Source organism: Chenopodium quinoa, unplaced genomic scaffold (assembly GCF_001683475.1).
Source record: "Chenopodium quinoa cultivar QQ74 unplaced genomic scaffold, ASM168347v1, whole genome shotgun sequence".
Taxonomy (NCBI): Eukaryota; Viridiplantae; Streptophyta; class Magnoliopsida; order Caryophyllales; family Amaranthaceae; genus Chenopodium; species Chenopodium quinoa.
Window position 1 is genome coordinate 6231566 of NW_018743331.1, and position 25408 is coordinate 6256973.

Sequence of the window (25408 nt, forward strand, 5' to 3'; positions counted from 1 at the left end):
CCATAATTACTCTAATGCCCCTACGCAAGTATAATCACTACTCCGTCAGCCCGTAAAATGGGCGTTTATTTATTCTGAAGCAACTGCAGGCCACCGCTTTCAAGGCTCAAGGCCTTCAAGGCTTCATCGCTTCAACCAATTCGTGAAGAACGATCACTGCAACAGCACCGCGCCACGACGCCACCGCTCTTTGATCGACGGCATCGACCAGGCGACCACCGAGGCACTGACCCAACTCACCCAAGTAATAAACTTTAAATTATTAACTAATTAATTTGTTATTTCATATTTATTTTAATTATTCATAATTTTAGCCATTTGAATAATTAAATTGATCTTTTGTTGATGCTATTGAAATAATTGAATTGTTATTTCGTTAAGTGGTTGTTGTGGTGAAATAAATTGTAGTTTTAATTTGGTAGTTTTACTGACTTGTTGTCTTGGTTAGTTGGTTTCTGGTTATTGTTTGATTTGTTTCAGATTTAAATATGAATAAATTGCTATTTGATTGTATATTTGTATTTGTTATCTGCTGTTTGCTGAATTTGTGATTTGTGATTTGTTATTGTGTGATTGTAATTGCTATTGTGTGATTGTTATTTGCTATTTGTTATTTGTTAATTGCTAATTGCTATCGTGTGATATTAATTGCTATTATGTAATTATTTGTAGTACTCTCGGCTTGTAAGATGGATTTTTTAAGTACTATTTAGTTGTAATATGATTTTTGTGTCCTATTTGTTAGATTGAAATCAATTTGGTTGTAATATATATACTTCCTCTGTTTCAAGTTATGTGCAACAAAGTTGCTTGCACAATTCCCAAGAAGAAATTTGTTAAGTTGAGATTAAAAATAAAGGGGCATGTGATTAAATGGATGAGGGAGAAAGTAAACACCACCAGCACGGCAGCACCCACCTTGTAACCACCCTCTCACCACCACTAAGATCTGAAAACCCACCACAACCACCCAAAACCCACCCAACCAACTTGCACCACCACCAACACCCTACCCCGTAACCACCCACTCACCACCACCAAGATCTGAAACCCCACCTCACAACCACTAAGATTCAAAATCCCATCTCACCACCACCACCAATCGAAACCCACGTCACCATAGCCACCACCAATAAACCAAAACCCCTCATCACTAGCTACCCCCAACGAACCTAAACCCCACCTTACCACCTCCAACGAACTGAAACCCTAACGAACCACCACTAAGTTTCGAAACCCTAACTCAACACCACCAACAAATCGAAACCTCACCTCACCATCACTTCATCTAAAACCCCACCTCACCACCATTAAGATCCGAAATGCACCGCCACCCAACCTAAATTGTGAGTCGTAATATGATTGAGTGTGAGGGCGGCGACTTTGAAAAGGGAAAAGGAGGCGGTGGCGAATCGACAAGGGTGAAGTGAAAGTGGCGGCGGTGAACTGACAAGGGTGAGGTGAAAGTGGCGGCGACTCGATCTAAGTGGTGATGGTGGTGTGGTGGTTATGAGAGAATAGAGAGAAAACTACAGCTGTTGTTGGTGGTGGTTGAGATGGAGGAGAGAGAAAAGTTGTGATGTTGGTGGTGGATGTGGTTGTGAGGGAGGAGAGAGAATGAGGGTTAGGGTTTAGTTTAAGGATAGATTATTTTAGGTTAATAAGTTGATATGTGGTTTATTAAAGTTAAGTAAAACCCTTGAAAAAGAGGGGCGATACTACCTCGAGAGAAAGGTTGCCTTACCTTGCAAGAGAGGCTTTTCTCCAATCAATTATGGCTGACGATGTAGCAAAACAGTGCTCGAAATTACGAATTTTCAATCAGGAAAACGAAATAGTAGATGTTGGTGATGTTGATGAAGAGGAATCGGAGGAACGCGTTGCCCTAATGCTGGTGGGGAAGTCAATCACTAATCGCAGTTACAATTTTGACACTCTTAAACGAACCATGTCACAAGCATGGTCTGTTTCAAAGAGAATGTGATTCGTGTTATTGGAACAAATTTATTTGCCTTTCAATTCTTCCATTGGAAGGATCGTGAGAAGGTTTTAGAGGGGCGTCCTTGGTGTTTCGAAAATAATTTGCTAGCCCTGAGCGAAGTCGATGGAAATAAACAACCCTCGGATGTCATGCCAACCAATTGTCCTTTTTGGGTGCGACTTGAGAATCTGCCTTTCAATAAACGCTCGAATAGCATTATCAAAGCAATCACAACTTCAATGGGTGAATTGCTAGAAATTGAACAAGATGACCTAGGCCTTGACAAACACAGGATGGTGAAAATAAACCTTGGCATCTCGAAACCCCTGAGGAAATTTACAAACATGAGGAAAAAGGATGGAAGGGTGCTGCAAATTGACTTGAAGTATGAATGTCTTCCATTTTTCTACCTAATGTGTGGTGTGATTGACCATAGTGAAAAAGATTGTCTTAATTTTCTAGAGGAGGAGCAGAACCAAGGCTTGGGGTGGAGTTTACGACTTCGTGCAACTCCAAGAAAGGGGAGACAGAAGCTGGTCGGTGAAGTGGAGGAGGTTAAAGCGTGTAGAAGAGTCCTTTTTGTTCTTAAACTGGAAGTCTTTAGTGAGGAGAACCTTGATAAGACTGATGGTGTGCACCAGGGGGCGAAAGTGACAGAGGATGAACTTGCTTTATCTCGGGTTGAGGCTATTGAAAATGCTCTACCTAGTACCACTGATGACACTAGGCGAAAAATGTAAATGAGCACCATTTCAAAACCCCCCTTTAGCACCCGTTTTGAACCGGTCCAGATTTGAGGGATGCTAAAAAAAAAAACATTAGCACCGATTCAAAACCGGTGGGAAAACTAAGAATTAGCACCGGTTAACCTGTGCTAAGAGTAAGTGCTGCGCTTTTTATTTTCTGGTTTAAACTACAATTGGCACTGGTTAACCGGTGCCCATTATACCTTCAAACAAAAAAAATAAAATGCAATTTTTTCACTTAAAAATCACCGGACAATGAAAAAAAAACACCAAAATCGTTTCCCTAAAAAAAAAAAAAACACCAAAATCGTAATATACATTAGCCACACACATATATATATTCATTAGGAAAAATTCATGGGAATAATCCCACCTTTGAGCCGTTCATTTTTAATAATCCCACCTTTGGATTATTTTTTAATAATCCCACCTTTAACCCCCATTCTTTTTTAATGGTCCCAACCGGTCATTTAACTTGCTATAGCAAGTTACATGCCACGTGTCGCAATCTAATTGGCCTAAAATATAAAAAAATTAAAAGAAAAAAATTAAAAAATTGTACTTAATTAATTAAGAAACTACTTGTTTCATAAAAAAATAAGATAAAAAAATAGTAAAAAAAAAAGAAATATCCCACCAGCCCAACCACCCTCCACGACTGCCCACTACCACCAGCCTTCCCAGCTGCCTGCCCACCGACGACGGAGGGCCACGCCGACTGCCCTCCCCCTTCCCATTGAACCACCAACACCCTTTCCCACCCCTTGAACCACCAACCACGCTCTAAAATACGTTCACCGCCCCCCTATCCCTCCCTCCCCCTCTTCCGCTGCCCCGTTTTCGACTCCCTCCCCTTCCCCTATCCTTTTTTCAGCCCCCTCCCCTTCCCCTCGCCCCAATTTTGGCCCCTTTGCCCTTCCCAGGCCTCAATTTTGGCCCCCTCTCCTTCCCATGCCTTAATTTCGGAAATGAATTTGGTGGTTTAAGGCGACGGAAGGTGCCGGAATAAATGTGGCGACCGGAGCGGGGCTAACAGCCGGTTTGGGACGACGGTCAGGGCGTGGCGATGCTGGGGTCTGGGACAACGGTGGGGCAGGGAGGTGGCTGGTAGTGGTTTTAATTTTTAGTTTTTTTTTCATGAGAAAATTACTAAAAATAAGTAATTAATTTAATTGCTAATTATCATTTCTTAAAACAAAATTAAAATTAAAACTTATTTTTTTGACCAATTACGTGGTGACACGTGTAAAATAAACTTTAAAAAAAAATTAACCTCTTCAACCGGTTACTGGTCACCCGGGACCATTAAAAAAGAATGGGGGTAAAGGTGGGATTATTAAAAACGAACGGCGCAAAGGTGGGATTATTCCCTTAAATTTTTCCTATTCATTAAATAAATTGTTATTTTACAATTTATAAAAAAATAAAAATAAAAAAAACGCTATAATGAAAAACAAAACACCACAATCCTTGAATCTTGAATCGTTCTTCTATGTGGAGTCGCTGCAGTTGTATTATTTTTTTTTGAAGGAATACTATTAGCATCAATTAAAACACCAAAATTAATAAAACCCACAATAAACTAATATTCCAAAACCAAAAAATTGTAACGAGAGATCAGAGAAGAGATCAGAGAGATCAAAGAAGAGATGAGAGAGAAGAACGAGAGATCCTAGAAAAAACAAAAAAAACCCAGAAACCCAAAGAATCCAGAAAAACCCTGAAACCCAAAAACCCAGAACCCAGTAAAAACCGAGAAAAAACCGAGAAAAAACCTAGAACCCAAAAATCGAAACGCAAAGCTAAAGAACCCAGAAACCCTAACCTCAAATTTCTGATTTTCTAATCGAAAATTCAATCAAATTTGTTGTGGTTGACGGCGGCAGCGATGGTTGTTGTGCTTAGTTTCGAAACTTCGACTAAGGCCGGTGGTTGTTGAGAAGAGGAAGAAGAACGAGATATCATAGAAGAACAGAGAGATCAGAGAAGAACGAGAGATCAAAAGGAAGAGAAGACCGAGAGATCAGAGAAGAGATGAGAGAGAAGAGAAGAACATAGATGAGAGAGAAGGAGAGCATGAAATAGAGGCGGATGAGAGAGAGAGAGGGGGTTAAGGGTTTATAAGATTAACTGGTGCCATTTCTTTTTTTTTTTTTGGTTTTCATTTTCTAAAACAAAAAGCACCGGTTAACCGGTGCCATTGTATTTTTGCCCACTGGTTTTCAAGAACCGGTGCTATTTTGTTGGTGCTAATTTGTGTTTTTCTACTAGTGTGACAATATGATATTGATCTCTCTGAAGACGGTTACTGACCAGGCAGGACAGATGGGTGAAGAGTCACTAAATCAAGCCCCTGACAAGGCTGCTGCTCTGTCTTCATTCCTATTTTTGGCAAGCTCTGACTCGAAAAAAGGGATGGCCAAAAAAGGAGTGAAACTACGGAAAGAGGGAAGTGGAGGAGCTGGGGTGAAAGGTGTAGGGGGAGGGGAAAGGAAGTGTGGGAAGAGATAGGAATGTACGAAGAGAGATGAGATGGAGGTTGATGAAATTTCAAAACGAGCTCGTGTACTTAGTGCATTGGCTTCAGATGAAGTAGCGGGAGTTGGAGCGACCCACCCCCGCGTACAACCATGAATCTCCTATGCTGGAAGTCTGGAACTACCGAGGGATGGGCAACTCTCGCGCAGTTAAAGAAATAAAGTGGTGGTGCTTGCATTATGCCCCGGAGGTACTTTTTATTTTCGAAACAAAAATTAATAAAATTGAGTCCGAAAATCTCAAAGAGAGATTCGATTTTGATTGAGCATTAAGTGTTAGTAGTGTTGGTTTGGATGGTGGTCTATGTCTATACTGGAAGAGTGATGCTATTACTTTCTCTTTGGTTACGATGTCGCAAAATCACATTTGTGGTGATATTAGTGAACCGAATGGAAAGTCTTAGAGGTTTGTAGGATTGTACGGTTGACCGGAGTCTGGAAACAAATGGAAAACATGAAAAATTCTTCGTAACTTATGCTATTTATTCGAGGGCCCTAATCTGGTAGTGTAATACTCCGTATTTTTATAATATTCATATATATATAAATTATTTATTTTATTAAAATGGTTCATTTCATTTTAAAAGACTTAATAATTTAAAAATAAAATAAGTGTGTATAATATAATATGAGTCATTAATTGGGGCAATAAATGTTTTTAAATTGGGTCAACATCAATTAAATTGTTGGCTCAATTAGTTGGGAATTAAAGAACACTTAAGAGCCCAACAAATTGGCCTCAAAAGAGAATTCAAGGGGGAGTGGGATTACTAATGCCAGTTTTGTAAATAAGTGTTTTTGTTTTAAAAAGGAGATATAAATAGGGCTGTATAGAGTGCGATTTACACCGTACCAAACCGCAAACCAAATCCCAATTTTGCGGTTTGGTGCAGTTGCGGTTTGAAAATTGCGGTGCGGTTTTTGAAAATGAGCAAACCACGGTTTGCGATTTGGTGCGGTTTCTAAAAAAATTTAGACCAAACCGCACCTTAAACTGCACTTTAATGCGGTTTACAGTTTTTATACTATAATTTAAAAAATATAGAAGAACTAAAATATATGACTATATGAGCTAATCTTTGACTATTAGCTAATTAAAGGTAAAAAAAGAGAGTTTAGTATTTGAATTATAAATTAATAATTACAAAAAAAAATAAAACATTTGTTTTCAAAAAGCAATTATAATTTTTTTTAAAAATATGGTTAAACCGCACCGCAAAATGCGGTTTGGTGCAGTTTGGTTATAAGTGCGGTTTGAAAAAAATACAAACCGCAAGTTTGCGGTTTGGTGCGGTTTAGGATCCAAACCGCACCGCGAATACCCCTAGATATAGGTACCCCAAAACCTGAAGAATTTTACACTAAAAAATCATATTGTCATATTTCACAAAACCCTAAGATTTTTCTTCTTATTTTCTCTCTCCTTTTGCCTTTCTTTTTCTCTTCTCTTCCACGTCACGCTCTCTTCCTTTCCACTCACGAACGTCGACCACTGGCGCCACCACCACCACCGGTGAACAGTGGCAGCACCAACATCCAGTCGTGCGCCACCTCTCTTCTCTCTCCTCTTGATTGTGGTTTGGTATAAAAGAAAAAAAAACCTCTTTTCCTCCTAATTTAATTCTAGCTTGTTTTAATTAATTTAAAGCATGATTTTAATTATATTTTGATGATGATTTTGGGTAGTTGATGTTGTTAATTTATTCCTATATTTTTCAGATTTTAGTTTAATCAAAATCCTAATTTACAAACTCTGGAATTTGGGAATTTAATGTTTATGGTTAGGGTTTGATCCTAGGTTGTTGTGGTTGTTAAATCAATGATTTAAACATGTTTTTAATGAGTTTTAAGCCTTTAATTAATGTTGAAATTTAATTGTACACACTACTTTTAATTATTATATTAAGGTTTGATTACCCATAAAAGAAAAAATGTTCTTGATGATTTAAATATGATTTCCTAGTCTATTAGTGATGTTTTATATTAAATAAGTATGCTGGAATTTTACTAAAGTCATGAATACTAAGTCTTTTTGAAAGGATTTTAAGAACCCACTTAAAGAAAAAGGTTTTAAGGCTTTTAGAACATTAAATTGGGTTAATTAGCGAGGTTTAAACTATATTATAGTAGCTGGAAATTTGTGAGAATAGTGGATTAATTATAGTTATGTAGCTTTGAGCTAAGTGATTTCTAGTGAGTGTGGATGAGTTTAGACACTATTTAAGGTACATATGCGCATAGAAATATTTGTGTATGCGTAGTATCATGTTAGGATTTTTTTTGGTTCATTATATGCTTGGTTTTGATGGTGGTTGAACATGAATTATTATACAAGCATGTGAACATGTTATTTGAGGCATGATACAAGTTGAATATGTATGAATCATGGAAGTATATTTTATTTCCAAGTATCAAGGAAGCATGAATTTAATAACCCTTGCTTATATATGTTTAAAGGAGCTATAGTTAGAATTATTGAGCATGATTCATGATTTTATTTCTCACCAATTTATTATTGGATTATTTACTCACTTAGATAAGTTGAGATTGAGTCAAGGAAGTTTATTAGTGCATCTTATGCACCAAGTAGACCTAGCAATCCTGACCCAGACCCGATGACTCGACCCGAATGACCCGACCCATGACCCGAAAATGACCCAAAACCCGAAATTGACCCGACCTGACCCATACCCGACCCAAAAATGGAGTTGACCCGAACCTGACCCGACACCCGAACTGACCCGAACCGAAGTTGACTAGACCCGAAATTGACCCGAACAGACCCGATACCCAAAATTGACCCGAACAGACCCAATACCCGACATGTCCCGAACTAAAATTACCTTATAATTGAACTTAAATTGTCTTGTACCAAAAGTAACTCAAATTGTTCATCTTCAACCGTAGCTAAGCTCATAAACTGAATTGATAGTTTTTATTATAACAATAACAAAATATATAATCCATATAAAATTATTCATTTGAGCTTGATTCACAAATAAAACAACCCGAACATGACCCGACCAGATTTTGACCTGACCCGAATATGACCCGAACATACTTGACCCAAAATTGACCCGACCCGAACTTGACCCGATACCTGACCCGAGGTTAACTCGAAACCCGAATCAACCCGACCCGACCCATACCCGACCCGATGTTAGCCGACCCGAAATTGACCCGACTCGAAAGTGACCCGACCCGACCCGAATGACCCATTAGCCAGGTCTAGCACCAAGGTAGTAATAGTTAAGGCTGTTCATCGGTCCAAGACCGGACTTGCCCGAAGAAATTAAATTTCAAGAACCGAAGCCCGGACCGAACCCAGATCGGACGAACCAAAAAAATCGGTCCAAAACCCGGACCGGACTAGTTTGGACCGATTTTAGAATTTTTATAAAATAAATTTCCTAAATTTTAAATTATTTATGGAAAACTCGAAAAAATATAAAGGAAAAACAATATTATAACTTTCTTTTTATATGTTTTGTATAAAAAAAACTCATACGACTAAACTTTTCCAAGCTTGTTAAGGATAATCTTAATTATTATTAAAGGCTTTATGTATAATTTTAAGCAAAAAATAGCCCGGTCCAAGATCAATTTTTATAGGGTTTTGGATCGGACCGGAACGAAGACCAGAAAAATAAATTTCTTGACCCGGAGATCGGACCAATTAATTTGGTCTGGTTTGGTCCCGGATTGGTCCGGTCCATTTTTTCGATCCGGACCAATTTTTGAACACCCCTAGTAATAGTGCCATTTTATGCACAAAACTAGGCAAGGAACCTTAATAAAAATAAATTGTATGCGCTCACTAATTAATTCAAGAATGAAATGGAAGTATGTATTGATGATTGTTATATTTATTCTTGATTGATTGGTTGGAGTCATCACAAGTTAAGTTGGTAAATCACGTAAAGTGTAAGAGGATACGCACCAAAACTCTTGGAACGTATACACCTGGAGTATGAACATATGGGGGGAGTTATGGGGTTTTATATTTAACCATAGCTTCTACAGGGGTACATGACGCTATACTTTCTTTTATATATTATCAATGCGCTGGAATTCCGTCACAAGGTGACATAGTAGGTGCCAATTGTGGTAACTCCCTAATTGGAAGCTCAATATTTTTATGGGCTATTTTTAAGGAAGGAAACTCGTTCGATGCGTAATCCAAAGCTATTTATTAATAATTAATATTGTTAGTATGACTCAAAGGTATGTTGACTTGTGAATTGTATGGCGAACATGTTTTAATTATTTTTATTATTTCTAGGATATTCATGTTAGTGTGGTGCATGTGTACTCAGCTTTTGCTAATTCATACTTTTGTGTTTGCGTTTGGCTTTCCTTTGGATTGGCCCTACTATGACCCATTTATATGGTGAGTAGAAGGGTTGAAATAAAGAGGAAGTAAAAAACATGAAGGGAATGAGTGTAGACTATAGAGAGTTACTTGTTATGCTTTCTTAGTTTTATTTATTGAATTGTTGATTATTATTTGTGGACTAACTTTGTTATGTTTTATTTTTTAGGTTGGTTTTTGAAGGGCCATGTTTACATTGGTTCCAACTTGTGAATGTTTTATTTAAATTACGTTTTGAGGTTGTGAACTCAAGTTTTATTTTAAAAAGTTGGTTTTTAGTTTTAGACTTCCGCCGTGTGAATTTGAAAATAGCCTTAGCCGTTATCACGGTGGCGGTAATATTTTGGTTATTTCCTAAAATGAGTTTTATTAAGGTAAAAAGAGTATCTTAAAAAGGAGGAAATTCCCAGGGTATTACAGGTAGGGGGTGACCACAACGAAATTTTTAGTTATGAAGAGAAGGTAGGGGGGCTTATTTGGTAGGAGGGAATTTCTGAATATCGGGCTGCTCTTGATGATTGTAGGCTGAGAGACCTTAGCTTTGAGGGTTAGTGGTTTACTTGGGAGAAAGGTTTAACTGAAAACACTTTGATTCGAGAGTGACTTGACTGATATTGTGGCAATGAAGAGTGGTTTCGTTTGTTCCGTGAGGCTTTAGTTGAACATTTGGTGAGGGTTAAATCTGATCATTCTGCAATCTTGGCTAGGCTCAAAAGGCCAAAGAAGAAACGCAAAAGAGGGAAGCAGCACTTTAAATTTGAGACGGCTTGGCTCCTTGATGCAACTTGTGAACTAACTGTTCGTGAATCATGGAAGGAGTCTGCTGGTCGTGATATTTCAGAGAGGTTAGAAGGTTACTGAATGCTCTTCGGATGTGGAGTGTAAAAAAGTTTGAGAACATCGATAAGCAAATAAGTGATACAGAGAAGGCATTGAGGGATGCGCAAGGTGGGGATATGTCTAGCGAGAACCTTGAATTTGCTCAACTCTAGAGGCAAAACTTGAGGAGCTTGAAAACAAGCAAGAGGCTTACTAGTATCTCAGATTGAGAGTTTTTGAAATTAGAGATGGAGAACGGAATACAAGCTATTTTCACTATAAGGCTTCCCAAAGGCGGAAATGGAATGAAATCAAAGGGCTTATTAATGAAAATGGGGTCTGGAGGGAAGAAGAAGAGGATTTTAAAGACATTGCTCAAAACTTTTTTGCAAGCCGTTTTACTTCATCCGAGCCTTCTCTGGCCGACTGTGATAAGGTCCTAGAAGCAGTTTCTTTGAAAATTTCAGTTGAATAGAATGAATTCCTACTCCGACCATATACCAAGGATGAGATCCATGTGGCCATTTGTGCAATGCATCCCTGCAAAGCTCCAGGACCCGACAGACTTCATGCCATTATTATTGGGGATAAGGTGTTAGACTCGGTCAGCAAAATTCTCCACGGTTGGTCTTCCTCTAAGCCGGTTGATAATACTAATATTGCTCTAATTCCGAAAGTTAAATCCCCTATGCATATCTTAGAGTTTCGTCCAATTGCTTTGTGTAATGTCCTTTACAATTGCTTCTAAGGCTATAGTTATGCATTTGAAATCTATCTTACCGGATATTATCTCAAAAAATCAAAGTGCATATGTTCCAGGTAGGCTAATTACATACGGACAATGCTTTGATTGCAATGAAGATTTTCCATACCATGAAGAAGCGTAGTACAAGAAAGAAAGGGACTATAGCCCTGAAACTTGATATGAGCAAAGCTTATGACATAGTAGAATGGTATATTATGGAAAAATTATTGTCAAAAATGGGTTTTGCAAATCAATGGATTAGATTTTTGATGGACTATGTCTCGATGGTCTCTTACTCTTTTATTATTAACCGCTATGTGGTTGGATCGGTTGTTCCCTCTAGAGGTTTGAGGCAAGGAGACCCTCTCTCTCCTTATCTTTTCATTATGGTTGCAGATGCATTTTTAGCTCTAATTGAAAAGGCTTCAAATCATAGTTTAGTTCATGGAGCAGGGGCGAGCAGGAACGGACCAAAAATCTCTCATCTCTTCTTTGCTGATGACAATTTGCTTTTTTAAAGAGCCAATCGTGAGGAATGCTCAACGATAGTTGATTTACTCAACATTTATGAAGTAGCTTCCGGACAGAAATTGATTATGAAAAATCGGGGGTCTCTTTGAGAAAAGGCGTAGAGGCGTCAAAACAGGATGAATTGGTTGATTTACTGAAAATGCGGCTTGTCAACAAACATGACAAGTATCTTGGTATTCCATTTGTTATCGGACAATCTAAGAGACTGGTTTTTGCAGCTCTAAAGGATAGGATCTAGAAAAAATTGCTAGGCTATAAGGAGAAACTTTCATTGATAGCAGGGAAGGAAGTTCTCATAAAATTAGTGATGCTATACCGACTTACCTAATGGGGTCTATAAGTTGCCTAGTAGTGTTATTGACGAGTTAAGATCACCTACGACAAAATTTTTCTGGGGTAATTCGACAGTAGGAGGAGAGTTCACTGGATTAATTGGGAAGCCTTATGCAAGCCAAAATTTTCGGGGGCATGGTGTTTCAGAGTTTTGGGGGTAGTTAATGAGGCACTCCTTGGAAAGCAAGCGCGGAGACTCATAACCAAGCCTAATACTCTCTTTGGGCGTGTAATGAAGGGTAAATACTACTCGAAATCTGATTTTTTGAGCTCCTCTTTGGGTTTTAATTGTAGCTATCCTTGGCGTAGCATATGGGGTCCGAAGTCTCTGGTCAAGGAAGGTCTAATTTGGCGTGTAGGGGATGGATCAAAAATTAAATTTTTTTCAGTGATCCTTGGTTAGCTGATGAAAATGGGAGGTTTATTTTATCCCTATTGTTGATGGTCTTTACTTTGTGAATGACTTAATTGATGAGAGAACAAAAGACTGGAATTTTGATCTCATATTGACGTCTTTCGTCGAAAGAGATGCCAGGTGCATATTGGCTATTCTCCTAAGTCCCCAAAATCCGGTTGATCGGTTGACTTGGGCTTTCTCTCAGATTGGTAATTACTCCGTGAAATCTGCATATATGCTTGGAATGTCCTGTGACTTGGATGCCTTCCACCAAGCATGGGTTCCACTTTGGAGCCTTGACACCATCTCAAAAGTCAAGCACTTCCTATGACATGTATGCACTAATTCTCTTCCAACCAGCTCTCTACTATACAGTAGGCACATGAAAGAATCAGAATTATGTCCCTGGTGTGCGAACTCTCCTGAAACCTTGCATCACACCCTCTTCAGTTGCCCTGCTGTGCAAGACTTGTGGTATGAATGTGACTATTCTGAGCTCATGGTGGTTTACCCGTGTTTCGATTTTCAGAAGGTGCTGATGAGTTGAACGAATGGCAGTAAAAAGAAGTGTCTTATGGGGGGTGCGCTAATGTGGCAAATTTGGTACCGTAACAATTATAAAATTTTTAACAATGCTGAAGTGCCGCATTTGGTGGTGAAGGACAAAGTTATGCGCCTGGTTGAAGATTGTGGTAAGTATACTAGTCAAATCTATGGTACTGCTCGTAAGAAATCAGGAAAAAGCCCGAAGAAATGGCACCTTCCCCCATCTAATTTTGTTAAAATCAATTGTGATGCCAGCCTCAAAGATAAGGGGTGGGTTAGGCTTGGTGTTACTGCCATAAATGCCAAAGGGGAGGTATTGTTTGTAGGAGTACACCGCATCCGTAGCTACTGGCCACCTGAGATTGCTTAGTGTAAGGCCCTGCACTTTGGTGTGAAGCTCGCTCATCTCTATGGTTATAAGAGGGTTATTTTGGAGTTTGGCTGCCAGATTGCTATCACAAGACTTTCTAAGGCTACGACTTTTCTTACGGATCTAGATTAAGTTCTTGATATTCTTTTTCTTAGTTCTAATTTTGATTTTATTTCTTGGTCTCATGTTAGAAGGGATGGGAATTCCGTTGCTTTTCACCTCGCTAGTTTAGTACCTTTCGGAATTGAACAAGTTTGGGAGCATTTATGCCCTTCTATAATTTCTCCTTATGTTCTAATGGACAAGTTATGTTGTCCATTGATTAATAAAATGTGGTAGTAAACGTCTTTAAAAAAAAAGATAAGTAAAAATAATTAAGGGTATGGTGGTAATTTTACACAAAAAATTTACTAAAAGAGGAAACTTTTGGTTTGTTGCACATAATGTGTAACATCCGTTTTTGAAAAATGTTGCAGATAATATGAAACGGAGGATATATTATTGTTAGTATTATTGGACCTAAATTTTATTTTTTTTACTTTCAGAGGTGATCAATAGTTCAGGGTGACCCACAGACTTGGAAATCCGAATCCGCCACTGCCGAAGTCCTACTAGTTACAAACACTTCCCTCATATTTGCCACAGGAGCTTGGCTCAGCCAAGCAACGTGCTGGACCAGCACAGGGGCATATTTAGAATTTCACGCTTAATGAATGTAGAAAGTACAATATGCAAATACAATATACATATACCTACCTATACACATATAAAAAGCTTTCACTTTGTTTCCCGTTATTCATTTTCATAAGCTTCCCTCTTGGTTTTCATTTCGCGGCACTGTTCTTCCTTTTCTAAGCAGGCAATCTTCTCTTTGATTTCGTGTTTCCGGCTAGGCTTCTCAAGGTTTCAATAATGGAGCGGCGACAAGGTTAGTTCTTCTCTTTGATTTCAAACATTGTGCACTTTTGTTTGAGAAAATTTGTGCGAATTTTCGTCTGATTGTTCTGGATTTCTATGGTTAGCTGTAGATGAAATGTTCTTTGTGTTTGGTTGGCGAATTTCTAGTTAGGGTTATTAAAATGTTGCAGACTTAGGGAATTAGGGGCTTAGGGTTTTCAGTCGTTTTGATTAGATTGCATGCAAGCTAATAGAGTTGAATTTGAGTATGAATCAGTTGAATTATACTTTGAATTAGTTGAATTATTATCGAATTAAGTTTATATGATTCGAATATCCTCGAATTTAGGTACTATTGAAGTGTTCTTGAATTTTGGATGTATCAAAGCTTGAGGTTTGGGCAAAAGGAGAAGTTTAGGTTGGTGGCTGGCGTTTGGGAAGGTACTCTGTTTTTGAGGGTGCAAGGCTGATTGGTGAGTGGAGAAGGAAGAACAAGGAGATGCGGTGTAGGATTGTGTTGTGGGGTGAAGGTTAAGGGGCTAGCATAGGGGCATGAGTTTCGACTCAAGAACTTGAAGAATTGTTCGAGACAGTCTCCTAGGCTTTACAACCATCAGTTGACCGAGACTGTTTGTGTGGTTGGGGAGGGCATGTCTATATTGTGTAAGTGGAATCCCTTGTACCCTATTTTCTTTATTGGACATTTTTTTGATACTACTGCATAATACTCATCTTATGTGCTGCTTGGATGGTCTAGTGCTTTCCAACTCTATAGAGCACTAAATCCCTGGAGACTCCATTTAGTTGTGTTAGGTTGTTTGTTTTAGCTTGTGTCACGGAATCTTGGAATTGGTTAGTAGGAGTACTAAACTGTCCCTTCACCTTGGATATGAGGACAACATAAAAGGATTGCTCGATTTGTATGAGGGTGCTTAATGGGGGATATTCAATGGAATTGGGCTAATATTTAATCTGAATTTTGGCTTTAAGGAGGACAACCTATGGTACCTATCCTCTCTCCTCTAGTTTTGCTCTTACTTCTTTTTGCTCATTATAATATATTTTTCTTAAGTTCATGGTTGTATGGTATTTTTCTTATTTTCTCAAGTGTGGCTCTTCCATTTTTCCTATCCATATGTTAAATTTGAAAACATATCCTCTTTGTCTGCTAAAGGAACTGGACCATTTCGCAGATGTAGAGTTGTAATTGCTTGAAAAAGGATTTTTTATTTTCTTGCAGGAACTTTAAATAAGCTAATTGTAATTTGAGAAGCTAATGACACATCTAGAATTGTCTTTTCTTTTAATTTTGCCAAAGTTTGATGACTTCATTTCCCACCAATATGGGCATAAATTCTATACCTTTTTTTTTTAGAAAAATTTATACATATTTCATTGCTTTCATTGCGTAACTTAACTGGAGTTTGAGAATTGTTAGTTGTAACTGACCAAAGTTTGATTATATGCTTGGCACTGGATAGTGGACATTATGTTTACGTTGATAAGAACAAGTGTTCAAATAATTGAAAGTGAGGACAAAGTGATTAACTATCAGTGTATGGAACAAAGAGTAATTGATCAAGTAATGATTACACATGAATTTGAAAATTTAAGTGGAATAGGAAGTCCAATAAAAGGGAACAAGGGTATTTGAGTCAACTTTCTGCTTTAGATCAGAGGCCCATTTGACACTAATAATTCACTTTCTAAGTCTTTTTATGCTGAGTTAGTAGTTCAGGTGATCCATGAAGTCACGGTATTGATGCTGAGATGGGAAGAGTTTGTGAAATATGAAATTATGGGAAAAAAATGAGGAAAAAACAGAAATAGGTAGTAAAATAAACATGGGTTTGTGTTGGTGTTAAATCTGTAAGCACAACGCTTTCTAAGTAATTGTGACACGCAGAATACAAACACAAGGTTGTCATTTTCTTTTCTATGATATGTGACTGCTCATCCTTTCATGTTGTTTAGTGACATTGTACCTAAAAGTATTGTATATTCTTGTTTTTGAAGCTGGTATTATCAAATCATATTCCATGTAACCTCCTCGATCTTTTCCCACATTCTCTATAATATCCTAGAGCCATAATAGAAGTTTGAAATTGTTTCCTTTGTCTATGTGCAGGGAGAACATATGAAGTGTGTAAAAGAAAAAAGCATAAACAGGAGGAGGCGATGCAAGACATTGACTACTACGGGGATGATTCAATGTCTGAATTTGATTATGACTTCCGCCCTAAGTCAGATTCAGAATCTGTAAGCTGGAGTGCAGAATCCGAAAGCATGACTAGTGAAGTTGTTGCCTTGCACGAGGAAAATAAGAAGAAAAAACAAATGGAGATGGAAAAACAAACGGGAAGGAAAAAGATGTAAGGGTATGCACTATTTGTTTTTAACGCAACCTAAATATTGTAATTTGTACTTTAATATTGTAATTTGTTTTAATGCAACTTTAATATTGTAATTTGTACTTTATATGGCATTTGAAGAAGTAATTAATGCAACATTGCATGCTTGATATGTGTAGGAACCGAGCCAGGATGCAAAGGGTGATCACTTTATAAAAAAAACCCTCGGATAGCTAGAGTGAAACCGAATCGTGGTACAGAGAAACTTGATCCTGCTGTATTTGTGGTGAGTGCATCTTTTGTCACGTATAATATTAACTTATATTGTCATTTTATTAACTTACACTGTCATTTTGTTAACTGATTAACTAATACTGTCATTTTATTAACAAATATTGGTTATTTAACTTATTAAAAGGACAATATAAGTTTATTACAATATTGCTTATTTTATTATGTGCATGTTAAGCCTCTTACTTATTTTAATTTAAGTGCATACTCTTACTCTTTCTTTCACTTCTTTTGTTTATTGTAATAGGATAATTCGAAAAGTGTGGGAGGACAAGTAAAAGAGGCGAGCAAAGTTATAGCAACCTTTTACGAGCATAAGAAGGTGAATAGTCGTTTTTTTAACCATTTGTAATATTTTAGATTGTTGAGTTCTAAATGTGGAGGTATAACTTTTGTTGTCTTTTTCCCTTTTGAAGGCAATGTCGAATGTCAATTGTGCCATTGAGACTTTAGGGAGGGTTGTTGTTACATTTAACAAAACCAAAAGGGGAACTGTTACAAAAATAGGGTTTGGAAAACTGCTCTATGCTTCCGAGAAAAGTCTTCCACGACACTTATCGTACTGGATCAGTACAAGACTAGATGTGAAGAATAAAATGTTGGTGGCCGTCGATGGACAACAAATTCGGTTGAACGCAATCCAGGTGCATTGGGTTCTTGGCCTTCCAAAGGGGAATAAAGCACTTCCGATAAAAGTTGTCGATAAGGCTTTAAAGGACCATTTGTATGACAAGTATATCACACCTATGGGGCGCAACACTACCGGAATTTATAGGAGTACTCTCGTACAAGTAGTTGAGGCCCCGTTAGTTGACGAGGGTGAGTTTAAGAAGGTTTTTGTCATGTTGGTGCTAAACATTCTATGTTCAACAACTTGTCATAGAGTGATCAAGAAGCAGATGCGCCTATTTGTCTTGGCTGACAAAGCAGAGAAGTATGATTGGTGTACAGTAGTGTTGGATGAGTTGCTCCATGCGCTAGGTAGTTTCAGTAAGAGGTTCTATGCGAAAGGGTGGGCTCCTTGTCTCGGTGGCTGTACATATTTTTTGTCGGTAAGCATACGATTTTTTTCTTTTCAAAATTCATAATTTTTTAATTTACATTAAATTGATATCATTTTTTTTTATAAATGCATACAAGAGAATTCTAAGGTGGTGACCTCTAAAGTTTATGCCACTTGGTTTACATTTTGCGTTTGAAAATAATAGTAGGGTGGGTGTTATGATTAATTGATTACTATATTTTCCTTTTAATTTCCTATTATAATTCACAATTTCATATTATAATTAATAAATTCATATTACAATTGAGTAACTTGAGTGCCCTTTAGTTTATGAGAGTGAGTTCAACAAGATTTTAATGCAAGTGCATACTCTTATAAATGCAAATCTTGTATTTAGATAGAGACTTTAATGCAAGTGCATACTCTTCTAGTATATTGGGATGTGTTCGTACGAATTAAATGTGGACCACGGAGGAGATGAAGAAAGCGGAAAAGGATAATAAGTTACCTAGTGGAGATTTTGGGAAACTTGGGGTAAGTGTTGTTCAACTTATAAATAATATATTATTTATTGAGTACTAATACATGTTGAAATTAGGGTGAATGCATAATACACTAAGTTAATACTAATACTAATACATGTTGTTCCGGGTGTAGTTCCGAAGCCTAGATGGTGACTGGATCTGGAAGCTGGTTGGGATTACCTGCACAATAGACGGTGATTATGCCCTGGGGGTGGCTTCGAGGAACCCCCCTCCGATGCTTAAGTTAGTAAGGTTCCGGGTGAATAATAATGGATAGGTGATAAAATGAATGTGTCTAACCTCTTTTCCGTTGTACTTAGGTTGCTATTTATAGTTGTACTATTCTTGGTGTTGCAAGCTGAGGCCTGCTGGGGTCAGTCATGAGGCTGAGTCCCTGAGAGATCGATCCTGACTCCGAGGTGGAGCCTGCTGGGGTTAGCCATGAAGTTGAGCCCCTAGGAGATTTTTTCTAGCCTCGGGCTGGACTGGCACGAGTGCGCACCTCTTAAGTGGTGCTGGGAGCATAGGTCAGCTTAGCGGGAGCTACCCCGTACAACTAGCCCCTCTAGAGGTGGTCTGAGGCACTCAAGCCAGCTCTTGTTGACTAGAGACGTTCTTCTGGGAAGAGCTCTGCCGAGGCTACCCCATACAACTAGCCACCCAAAAGGTGGTACGAGGGATTCGTGTCAGCTCTTCCAAACTTTTATTGGGTCATTACTTGGCTCAATTTACTAATCGAGATCCTCTTTATACAACTAGTCCCCCTTGAGTCTCATATCTGCAATCAGCTGATTTGAGGCTAAGAGAGTTCTGCTAGTGAGGTGCATCATGCTGAATTTGTCAAGGTGAGGAGCGTGGATTACTCCCGCTGAAGTTATGCCAAAGTGGCGAGCTGAGGCCGAGCGAGGAGCTTTGATTACCCCGCTGAAGTTATTTCAAAGCAACGAGCTAAGGCTGAGCGAGGAGCTTTGATTACTCCCGCTGAAGTTATTTCAAAGCAACGAGCCGAGGCTGAGGGAGGAGCTTTGATTACTCCCGCTGAAGTTGTTTCAAAGCGACGAGCTGAGGCCGAGCAAGGAGCTTTGATTACTCCCGCTGAAGTTATTTTAAAGCAACGAGCTAAAGCTGAGCGAGGAGCTTTGATTACTCCCGCTGAAGTTATTTCAAAGCAACGAGTTGAGGCTGAGCGAGGAGCTTTGATTACTCCTGCTGAAGTTATTTCAAAGCAACGAGCTAAGGCTAAGCGAGGAGCTCTTTTTTTTTTTCGACGTGGCCCTGCTTAGTGTGTTGGTTACCTCCCTTTGTTAGGTAAGTAACTGTCATTTAATGCTGGTACTCAATTTCCCCTCTGTTCTTTTCGTATTCTATGTTTTCACTATTGTGTTTTTCATTTTAATTTTGAATTTTTTCTCCTCTATCCTTTCTCATTCATTCACTCGCCTTTTCAAAGTTACCTTCCTTTCGCTCCAACTTCCAACTTCTCTTCACTCCATCCCCTTCTCTCGTAGTTCTGCAATTTATTTGGGTGCCACTCGCCGCAAGTTCGCCATGAATTACGCTTTGGTTGCCTCATATTTGTTGCTCGTTCATCAAAAGTTATCATCTTTTAACCATCTTCCGCCATTGTTGTACTTCCTTTGTTGAATTGAGTATATTTTTTCCTAAAGATTGCCCTTTTTTCTTTTTATCGTGTTGTTAATTTGCCCTTGTATACTTTTTTTTTTGTTCCAAGACCAATTCTTACCTTGTTGTTGTAGTAATTTCTCATCGTCGTTGTACTCGTACGGTTTATTCTTTGATTTGTTCTTCTGTCGCCCCCTTCTTCCTTTTTCTTTTCTTCTTGTTTAATCTCTTCATTGGAAATTTGTGTTCTTTTTCTTTTTCCAAGTTTTGATTTTTTTTTGCTATGTCGGACGCTTTTGATAGTCAGAATGACTCCTCCCGCTCTTACGACGTTGGTGGCGAGTCCGAGTCTACTTCCTCTTCCGAGTCGACTCGCTCAAGTGAGCCTTCTAGGCCATATGTCCCTTTTTCTTCTCCTATTTCTTGTTCCCCTTTGCAAGTTGTGTTTCCTCTCAACTACAACGTTCCATCGGGAAGTGTGCCCGTCGCTGGCGCTTTTGCTTGTGTTGTTGAGCCTAGCGGCGGGCGCTCTAACCCTAGCACGTTTCATCCTTACCTTCGTGGTAGGTTGCGCAGCGATACTTTTGACCCTTATTGCGAGAGGGTTTTGATGACCAGGGGGGTTGCATTGCCTCACTTGCTGCGTATGCGGCTGCGTGCTGCTCGTCATGCACAACTGGCAGCTGAGGGCTAACCTTCTTGCTGATGCCCCTAGGAGCCCTTTTCCTCATGCACTTCCTTTGCGTGAATTTTCTTGGTTGGACGATATATCTGATGTGCACCGTTTTGACCATTATGTAGAGCGCAACTCTACTCTTGTCGATACCTCTGGCTGCTCCTCAAACTCAATCTCCGTGAACGCTTGTCAGCCCTGGTACGTAGATGAGGTGGTCCCTCTAGGTGATTCCACCTTTTATTTGGATGACAAAGCTGATGGCCTCGTCTTTGCTCCCTGAATTCTGAGTGGCGGATGCTGGCTGCCCGCTTAAAGGTGGCCGAGTGCAGTAACACCTTCTACGGGATGGGAGAAGGTTATGAGCTGGTGCTGCCCAAAGCTGGGTCCAGCCTTGTCAACCCTCTAGTGGGTCACATTGCCGCTTTTGCTTCCCAGCTGAATGTGGGACTAAGGTTTCCTTTAGATCCAACTTTGGACAAGATGCTGCGTGCCTTTAACATTCCTCTTTCCTTGATTCTGCCCGCGTCTCTGCATACACTGATATGCTTGCTTTGGACGGTGCGTTACAAACGCTTTCCAGAGTCTCTGCCTCTGTTTCATCAGTTATTTAGCTTTAAACGGAGTGCTTCAGATGCTAACTCAGGCTGGTTTTATCTTGCGCCTAAACCTAAAAGAGTTTTGTCTTACCCCAAACTAGGCCGCTTCAGGGATTGGTAGGGCAAATTCTTTTGGCTGCATGTTCCGGTTGACTTTGGGTGCCCTCGCTCTTTTTTGCTGTGTTATATCAAATTTGGGGGGGCGTCACTCTGCAGGTAGCCGACGCTGCCAAAGAAGCTCAGGCCTTTGATCATTTTGAGGGTGAGTCCTATTCTCCCAAAACATGGCTTCCCAATGGGTTATATGTTATAGGGAATGCTAAGCTCTCTGCCATGCGTTTATGCTCGACCCATGAGTCTGTTGAGATTCTTTTTGCCTCACAGTTATTTCTGCTTCCTTCTACTTCTCTCCCTATGATACTATGACTGATTTGTTTTCCTTCTTTTTAGGCTATGACAAATTGGATAAGGCATTGCTGGGTGTGGATGATACTTGGAAGCCCCTTGTCAAGACTCCAAGATATCCCTCCTTCCCCCTTAAAGTGTTAGAGGTTTATGTCACTGCCCGCCTGGGTGAGTCATGCCCAGTCCCTGAGTTTAGACTCTACCATTGCTAGAGCCTCTACCCGCTCTACTCCCACTACTCGGGCAGAGATTGAGCCTGAAGTTTCTACTGCTGGTAGTGATCAAGTTAGGGGGAATGCTAAGTCCCCCCAAATGTCTGGGTCGTTGATGGTGCCAAGTTCTTCGGCTACGGTCTCCGGTCGGTGGACAACCCAGACTTTTGATGAGAATAAGGATGAGGTCTGTAATCGTGAAATCCCTGATGCTGCAGAAACCTTAGACGGCACAGGCCACAACAATAATGAGTTTACATATTCTCTACTTAACGCTGTATCTTTTGACACTTTGACCGTTGTTGGTGCTGGTAGAGTAACTGAGTCTATGCAAGTTGATGCATCTTCTAGGCTTGAACCATAGGGTTCTATTTCAATAAGGCATGTTCTGCTCTTTACTAATGAAGCTTCACTTCTTGTTTCAGAGAGTCAACCTCTCCCTTCCTCTACTTCTACCGAGCATGTTTTGCTCGAACTTCTACTACTGGAGGCTTGACTGTTGAGCTCTCTGCTTCTACTTATGTATTTTCTGGCGCTACTGTAACTCACAACCCTATTTCTCAGATAAGGTATTAATGTGATCGTCTGTGTAGCCGTCATCGTGGTGGGCACACGCCCACCACTTCTAGCAGAGAGAGCCCTACCCCCATTATTGACTTGGAGCCTATTTCTCCTCCACGTGAGCCTTCTCCCAAAAGGGCCAGAGTTCCCATTGTGGACGAGCTGTTTGCTTCAGCTTCTTGTCAATATGAGCCTATGAGCGCGCTCAAGGTGGGGCTGCTCCTGCTTCCAGTGAACTTAATCGCTGCGCGAATCAATTTTTTGGGGAGACTTACACTCATCCCTTCTCTGTTTCTTCTAAATCCTCAGACAGGGTTTTTAAGGCAGCTGGCCCTTTAGAGTTTTCTAAAGTGCATATTAACGCAGCTCTGAGGCCTGCACTGCGTCCGTCTAGGGTTGCTGACGAGCCTTTCTACTCTACCCTGAATGTTAGGTCTGACAAATCTATTTTCCTTAACGACCTTCTTCAGGGAGGTACTATGGGGTATAGGTTGACTTAGGGCATCCGGCTCCTCGCTAACCTTGGGAACCAGTATGTCAGCGTGCCTGCTGCCGTTGCCTGCCATGACCTACAAAAGGTATCGTTTTACTTGCTTCTTGCTTTCCTTTATTTTACGAGGTTTTTACTTATTTGTTTTCTTTTCATTATTCTTTAATTTTTATTGTCTTTGTTCCCTTCTTTGGTGGCTGCCCAGCTCGCTCGCTCTATTGGTGATCTGGCTAATGCTTTGCTCACTGTTGAGAAAGGTTACCAGTCTCAAAGTTCGAGCTTAAATGAAAAGGTTGATGATCTGGAGCAAGTTTAGAACGAGAAGGCAGAGCTGGAGCGTGGGTTGGGGGAGAAGGATGATGCGCTATGCGCTGCTCAACTCCAATTAGCTAAATACCTCCCTGTTGCTCAGAAGCTGGCTCAGCACGAAGATGAGCTAAAAAGGGTTCAGGCCCAAGTGCAGAATTTGGAAGCAATGGTAGCTCGCTTAGAGGGAGACCGTACCGCAGAGCTTAATGCAGCTCGCAGGGATGCCTTGGTGGAGTTTGTTTCCTCTCAGACCTTTGCAAACTTGGTCACAGACAAGCATGATGGAGGCTGCACGCAGAAGTGCTGGTGAGGAGCATCAGGTGAAGTTTGAGCAGTTTTGGAGCAGGGTTGATCAACCAAGATGCTTATGTGTATCTCGCTCATAACCCTCGTGTTGCCGCTTGTGGCATTCCAGACCATGCTGTTCTCAATAAGGTCCATGCTGAGTCTCCTGACCTTGCTGCTGCCATTGGGGTAGAGGCCCTTCCTGCCAACCAATAAAGGTTTTGGCGGCCATCTCCCTGTTCTTCCAGTGGCTCATCTGAGTACCCCTCTCCCCGCTCTGTAATAAGTTTATGTTTTTTGCTTTCTTCCATTTGGGTGTATAGCCGCCAGTGGTTGTGTAGGTTTTTAAGGCATGTACTTGCCTTGGCTATTTTCCAGAACTTTTTATCTTTTCTTCGTTTGTTAAAGACAATACTTTTGTGCCTTTGGAATTTGCACTTTGCAATTTGCTTTGTCTTACTTGCTTTAACTTTTAGCTCCTTTCTTCTCTTTTGGTTGCGCATTTTTTTATTGTGTATTTCTGCTTGATGTGTGCTGGGTTCAGTTATCCGAAGGAGAGGGTACTCCTCTTTTCGCTGTTTGGAGTTTCCCCCCTTCCTAGCTGACACTGTTGCCCCCTTGACTGCACTGTTGGCTACCATTACCTACTAGCGCTCTTAGGCTTGGTTTATTTAGGCAAACTGTTACTTCAGGTGTCCCTATTGTAATAATTTCCTTCCAAGGCTGAAAACACCCCCAGCGCAGGATTGTGGCCTTCTTGTTTGCGTTTTCTTGCCCGTCCCCTGCTTCTTGGGCGGGGCTTGGGGCTTTTATGCCGCCACTTTATTTTAGTGCGGTTTAATTTTTATGCCTCTGTTTCTTATGAACTGGGTTTCTACCTTCGCTTTATTGTAGCAAGGCTTTAATGAGGCGAACATGTTGTTTTCTATTTTGCTTAGCTCGTGCTGGGTTTGCCTTATTATAGCCCTGCTTGCTCTGGCAGAAACATATAATCCTTTGCTAACAAACAAGTAAGTAATGCAATAAAATATTATATTTAGGGAAAGGCCTCACGCAGAGGTTAAATATTCCATCGATAATGTGAAACGCCTCACGCAGAGGTTAATGTTCCTCTTCTTTAAAATTACAACTTATCGGAAATAAAGCTTAGACGACTCCTTCATTTATAGCTAAACAAAATGCTAAAGAAAAACATGAAATTATGTGAATAACCTCTTTAGGACGTCAGCATTTAATCTGTTCCTCAAGATGCAACCATCCTAATTAGAGAGTAGGTAGGCCCCTGGCCCTACCTGCTTGTGTATTATGAAGGGTCCTTCCCAATTCGCGCTCAACTTTCCATGTAGCTTTCCTCTACACACAACAGCTGTTCTTCTCAGTACTAAGTCCCCTTCACTGAGTTCTCTATGCCTTACTCTTCTATTGTAGACTTGGCCATTCTGCTTTTCTGAGCAGCTAACTTTAGGGCAGCCTTCAACCTGACTTCTGGTAGGAGATCTAACTCCCCTCTCATTCTGTCCTCGTTCTTTTGACTGTCATAGTGTTGTACTCTTAAACTTGGGAGTTGCACTTCTGTTTCGGGGTGTTTTGAGATGTCCTACGGGAGAGTTACAGCACCGGGAATGTACGCCTGACGTCTGCACCTGCAAAACCACGAAACTCCGGTTGGGTGGAGTTCCACCTCCGAAGGTCAAGTTAGTATGATTTCGGATGTGTATACGTGCGGAAAGTAAACTGGTTCTCTCGGATTCCGAGAGATTCCGCAATTAATATTGCTCTGGTTTTGTGTGTATTTATGAATCCCAATA

At 40.0% G+C, this 25408-nt stretch overlaps 1 long non-coding RNA gene across 2 annotated transcripts; it reads left to right on the forward strand.

The window, feature by feature from the left end:
* The first annotated feature begins 57 nt into the window (after window positions 1-57).
* On the forward strand, window positions 58-25408 carry LOC110737839. 2 transcript variants are annotated; one of them, XR_002514478.1, is made up of 8 exons: window positions 58-244; window positions 14237-14305; window positions 16403-16652; window positions 16805-16911; window positions 17164-17238; window positions 17333-17968; window positions 18317-18453; window positions 18577-25408. It is a non-coding gene; the product is annotated as an uncharacterized LOC110737839 (long non-coding RNA). The 2 variants fall into 2 exon arrangements; XR_002514479.1 differs by having other exon boundaries at window positions 16403-16646.